Genomic DNA, 6,921 nt, shown 5'->3' with positions numbered 1-6,921 from the left:
TAGAGCTATAAACTCAGATTCCATAGTGGATCTGGCTATCACTGTTTGTTTAGAAGATTTCCATGATATAGTTGCACCTGCCAATGTGAACACAAATCCACTCGTGGACTTTGAGTCTTTTATGTCGGATATCCAATTAGCATCACTATATCCTTCAATGACCGCTGGATATCTGTTATAGTGCAGTCCAAAATTAGTACTCTTACTATTCCTTTCCAGTGACCAGCTCCTGCATTACTTGTGTATCTACTCAATTTGCTCACTGTGTAGGCTATGTCTAGTCTTGTACAACTCATCAAGTACATCAGACTTCCAATAATTCTCGAGTATTCTACTTGAGACACACTTTCACCTTTGTTCTTAGATAGATGTTGACTCGTATCTATCGGGGTTCTAGCCATTTCAGTATTATCCTTACTGAACTTTCCTAGGATTTTGTCCACATAATGTGGCTGGCTTAGAACAAGACCATCCGATGTTCTTGAGATTTTGATTCCAAGTATAACATCGGCTAGACCTATGTCTTCCATGTTAAATCTCAAATTTAACATGGTTTTAGTGGATTTGATCACCTTATCGTTGCTGCCAACAATAAGCATGTCATCAACGTAAAGACATAGCCATTTTCAGTGTCTTTAACGTAAACACATTTATCACACTCGTTGATCTTAAATCCACTCTCCATCATGACACTGTCAAATTTCTCATGCCATTGTTTTGGTGCTTGTTTCAAGCCATACAATGACTTCACCAATTTACACACCTTCTTTTCCTGCCCTGGAGACAAAAACCCTTCGGATTGTTCCATATAGATTTTTTCATTTAAGTCTCGATTCAAGAAGGTAGTCTTAACATTCATTTGATGTACTTCAAAATTTCGTAAAGTAGCAATCGCAAGTATCATTCTAATGGATGTTATTCTCGTTACTGGAGAATATGTATCAAAGTAATCAAGGCCTTCCCGTTGTCGGTAACTTTTTATTACCAACCTAGCCTTATACTTTTCAATAGTTCCATCTATTTTTATATTTCGTTTGAAAATCCACTTGTGGCCTAGTGATTTACTTCCTGGTGGAAGATCCACTAGCTCCCATGTATGATTTTGCACGATAGAATCTATTTCACTTTTAATGGCCTCTTTCCATTGAGGTCCTTCCGAGGAGTTCACAGCCTCTTGATAGCTTTGAGGTTCACTTTCTAGCATATAGGTCAGAAAATCCAGACCATAAGATTTTTCTGGCCTTTTCCTTTTGCTACTTCTAGGTTCAACCTCAACGTCATTTTCTGGTTCTTGGTCCTGACTATGTTCAGTCATAGTCTCATACGTCCGTTTAGAAGAACTTGCCTCTTCTTCGGACCTACATGGAAACACATGTTCAAAGAACGAAGCGTTTCTCGACTCCATTATCGTGTTTCTGTGTATATCTTGGATTTTAGATTCATACACGAGAAACCAATAAACACTATTGTTATGTGCATATCCAATGAATATGCAGTCTACAGTTTTCGAGCCTATCTTCACCTTCTTTGGTGTTGGGACAGCCACTTTAGCAAGACACCCCCACACTCATAAGTATTTATAGAAAAGCGTTATTCCTTTTCATAACTCATAAAGGGGTCTTCTCCATTTTCTTTCGGGGCACCTTATTCAAAATGTAATTTGCTGATAACACATCATCCCCCACATGTTTTAAGGTAATCCAGAACTTACTAGCATCGCATTCATCATCTCCTTTAAGGTGCGATTTTTCCTTTCAGCAACACCATTTTGTTGCGGTGAATACGGTGCGATGGTTTCATGTATGATTCGGTGTTGTGCACAGAATTCAGCAAACGGTGCTTCATACTCACCACCTTGATCGCTTCTTAGCACCTTAATTTTCTTGTTAAGTTGATTTTCAACTTCATTCTTATAGAGAACAAATTTCTCTATCGCTTCATCCTTGCTTTTTAGCAAATACACATAGCAGTATTTCGTGCTATCGTCGACAAACGTAATAAAATACTTGTTGCCACCTCTTGTTTGTACAAATTTTAAATCACATATATCTCTGTGAATTAAATCAAGTGATTCCGTATTTCGTTCAATTGACTTAAAGGACGACCTAGTCAATTTTGCTTCAACACAAGTCTCACACTTATGTTTGGAATCAACATGGAATGCTGGTATGCATTTCAAGTTAACTAGCCTATGTAAAGTATTATAGTTAACGTGTCCTAGTCTACCATACCATACATTGGAGGACTTAAGCAAGTAAACAGAAGCATTCACTTTATTATTCATTTTAGGTTTAACAACCATTACATTGAGTTTAAACATTCCATCGGAAATATAACCTTTACCAACAAACATTCCACTTTTCGACAAGGTGACCTTGTCTGACTCAAACACAATGCCGAAACCATACTTATTCAAAAGTGACCCGGACACAAGGTTCTTACGGATTTTCGGCACGTACAGCACGTTGTTGAGAGTTAGCTCTTTTTCCGAAGTCATCTTCAGAACCACTTTTTCTTGGCCCCTGATTTCAGAGGTTGCTGAATTTCCCATGAACAACTTCTCTCCATTCTCAACTGCTTCAAAAATAGTAAATAACTCTTTATTAGAGCACACATGTCTTGTAACTCGGGTGTCAATCCACCATTCTTTTGGGGTTAGAACCCACCATGTTCACTTCAGAAATGACTACTGCGAGACTTATCTCCGACACATCATGTGCCATGTAGTCAACCACATTTGCTTCTTTCTTCTTCTTTGGCAATCTGCACTCCGAAGATTTGTGGCATACTTTATCACAATTGAAGCATTTCCCTTGAAATTTCTTCTTAGGAATGCCCCCTTTTGGTCCCAGCTTGATCCCTTTTCCACCGGATGGCCCAGCTTTGGTTTTGTAGTTGACCATGTTCAACAATATTGGCCTTAGCCACACCAGGATTGAACCACTTCTTTTCAGAACTCTTGTTGTCTTCTTCAATTCGAAGTCTAACAATCAGTTATTCAACGTTCATTTCCTTTCGCTTGTGTTTCAGATAATTTTTGAAATCTTTCCACGCGTGAGGCAATTTTTCAATGATTGTAGCCACTTGGAAAGTTTCACTCAGAATCATCCATTCGGCATGAATTTCGTGAAGAATCACTTGGAGTTCTTGCATTTGACTGATTACAGTTTTGGAGTCCACCATCTTATAGTCCAAGAATCATCCGACGATAAATTTCTTAGCCCCGGCATCCTCAATCTTATATTTCCAATCCAAAGACTCCCACAACTCCTTAGCAATTTTCATGGTGCTATACACATTGTATAGCGAATTTGCCAAACTGTTCATGACGTAATTCCGGCATAAGAAGTCCGAGTGGTTCCAAGCATCAACATCACTGATTGCTTGAACATCCACCTCACCCTCTTGGAGTTTTGGAGCACTTTCAGTCAAGAATCTCGCAAGATTCAAGGTGGTCAGATAGAACAGCATTTTCTGCTGCCACCTCTTGAAATTCAAGCTGTTGAATTTCTCCGGCTTTTCCCCATGGTTAACCGGTACATTAACCGGAACATTAGCCACATGTTGGTTCACAACACGACTTGGCACTTGAGCCACAGTTTGAGCCATAACAGAGTTAGGCCCTGCAGCCATAGCTGCACCCATAGCTGAACTAGGCCATACACCCATAGTAGAACCCACAGTCTGAGTTTGGGTACCTACAGTTTGGGACACATCCATGTTGGAATCCATGTTGGTGGAATCGGTTGCGATTTCGTCTTTTGAAAGAACCAAACAACAATTTAGTTTCCACAATATAACAAATATAAGAAACTAATCAGTTCAGAAATAATCAATATAGGAAATCAATTTTTCCTTTCTGAAAATCTGTTTTAAGCTTATAGGGAAAATCCCAAGTTTCACCAGTTCGATCGATCGAACTTTTCTGAAATCCGGTAAGTCTATGAAAAATGAGGAATTCGGTATTCTCGATTTCAATACCGTATATGCCTTTTGTCCGGTAAGATGATATATAATAGCAAGTTACAGTCGTACAACTAATTGGATAATAACAGAATGAACAACAAATCAACTATTGAATTTACTGCAATAAATAACAGAACGAATAATTGAAATTGCAGGAAATGAAATTTCAAACCGTGGCCTCTGGTACACACAATTTCCTTAAAACAGATTCGCTCCCTCACCGTCCATGCTTGAGATTTAAAACGAGCGTCCGTTATCCAAGATACAATGGTAAAACCAGTAGCTTTCGAGCACCGCAGAAACCACTCCGACGAACTGAACTAGTGCCTGAACTACACCACCACCAAGACAGAAATGCAGAAAAGACAGANAACAAGAGAACTTGAGAATGCAAGAGGCACTAAAGTGAGAGTTGCTCTCTCTAACCACTTGACTACTTCTAATATACTAGAGTCTATTTGTTGTAAAGTAGCCACAATGTCATCAATCATATGCAAGTTTGAAATATGATCTTACGCATTTGACCGTTAGTTTAACGTAGTTATAAATGCAATGCCATGTAGATACAAAAATAAATGCAAGTTTCGATTGAATTTTTGTAGGGAAAATCCCAAGTTTCACCAGTTCGGTCGACCGAACTTTTCTGAAATCCGGTAAGTTTATGAAAAATGAGAAATCCGATATTCTCGATTTCAATACCGTATATGCCTTTTGTCCGGTAAGATGATATATAATAGCAAGTTACAGTCGTACAACTAATTGGATAATAACAGAATGAACAACAAATCAACTATTGAATTTACTGCAATAAATAACAGAACGAATAATTGAAATTGCAGGAAATGAAATTTCAAACCGAGGCCTGTGTTACATACAATTTCCTTAAAACAGATTCGCCCCCTCACCGTCCATACTTGAGGTTTAAAACGAGCGTCCATTTTTCAGGATACAACGGTAAAACCAGTAGCTTCCAAGCACCGCAGAAACCACTCCGACGAACTGAACGTGCCTGAACTACACCACCACCAAGACAGAAATGCAGAAAAGACAGAACTCTATGCAAATGAATTTCTTGTGTATTCTAAACTTGAAAGATTTTGCTTTGGTGTATTGAAATGAGGAAACTGAGCCACTATTTATAGGCTAGGCTACCATTAATGGCAATGACCTTTGGAGTTTCTCATCTTTTTCTTATGTGGGACAAATTTATTTTTTCCACATAAACTCCCTTTTGAGTGGCACACTTTGAGTCTCAATTTCTTATTCACCCGAGCATCATCTTTGACAAGTAAGTATATGATTTCGATGTACTCACGGAAGAGAACACAAATCAACTTTCATCTTCCAAATTGAACAACCGGGTCCCACTCAAAACTCATGCCAAAGTCGATCCATAACTCAATTTTTTTTCTAACAATCCCCCACATGAATGAAAATTGGGAGCGACTCATGCATGTGACACATGACGACTTATGAATGTGACACATGACGACTTGTGAATGTGACACATGACGACTTGGTGATATAGTTTAACAATTGAAACCTGCATAGGATAGGTAGGTGTTACCCTTTGAACCTTCCATTGCGAAAGTATATTTACTTCACTGGCTGACCAGTAGACGCGATGTCCTTGAACTGTTCTGCCGTTTATGTAAACGATGATACACTTCACACAGGATTCTTCCTAACACATTTTAGTTCTCATTATTATGTTCGTTTTGGCCATGAACATACACCTGGTCATGCATGTGACACATGACGACTTGTGAATGTGACACATGACGACTTGGTGATATAGTTCAACAGTTAAAACCTGCATATGATAGGTAGATGTTACCCTTTGAACCTTCCCTTGCGAAAGCATATTTACTTCACTAGCTAACCAGTAGATGCGATGTCCTTGAACTGTTCTGTCGTTTATGTAAACGATGATACACTTCACACAGGATTCTTCCTAACACATTTAAGTTCTCATTATTATGTTCGTTTTGGCCATGAACATACGCCTGGTTCTGTGAGAGTTTACAAGAATTGCGCCCTACACAATTCCCTTAGAAGCGGGCTCACTTCTCTCTCACATAGGTGATTTCTTATTACAAGTAACCTGCATTACCTGGCTCGATTTTCGACGCATAAGAATAATTAAAAGCCTATTGCTTATCCTCCATCTTTACGTGCATCACAGGAATGGACAGGAGGTAATATCCCCCACAGTGATTCTATCAAATCTTTACAATTAGGTTGTCCCTTTGAATCTAGATTTTGGGATCTCCAGTCAACTAGGTTGGATTTTCCTTTGTATTAACTTATCCATTCAAGGGCTTAAGTCACATTCCTCTCGATGATTTCTCAACTAACTCTCTATTTAACCCTTTGGTTAGCGGATCCGCAATGTTATCCTTTGACTTTACATAATCAATAGTGATAACTCCAGTTGAGAGTAGTTGCCTAATGGTATTATGTCTACGACGTATATGTCTAGACTTACCATTATACATGTTGCTCTGTGTCCTTCCAATTGCCTATTGACTATCACATTTTATGCAGATTGTTGGCACAGGCTTTGACCATCTTGGAATATCCTCTAAGAAGTTGCGTAGCCACTCAGCCTCTTCACCACTTTTATCTAGAGCTATAAACTCAGATTCTATAGTGGATCTGGCTATCACTATTTGTTTAGAAGATTTCCATGATATAGTTGCACCTGCCAAAGTGAACACAAATCCACTCGTGGACTTTGAGTCTTTTATGTCGGATATCCAATTAACATTACTATATCCTTCAATAACAGCTGGATATCTGCTATAGTGCAGTCCAAAATTACGAGTATATCTAAAGTACCTCAGTACTCTTATTATTCCTCTCCAGTGATCAGCTCCTGGATTAGTCGTGTATCTACTCAGTTTACTAACTGTGTAGGCTATGTCTGGTCTTGTACAACTCATCAAGTACATC

The sequence above is a fragment of the Olea europaea genome, chromosome 17 (assembly GCF_002742605.1).
Source record: "Olea europaea var. sylvestris chromosome 17, O_europaea_v1, whole genome shotgun sequence".
Classification (NCBI taxonomy): domain Eukaryota; kingdom Viridiplantae; phylum Streptophyta; class Magnoliopsida; order Lamiales; family Oleaceae; genus Olea; species Olea europaea.
Note: the sequence above shows the minus strand (reverse complement) of the source record.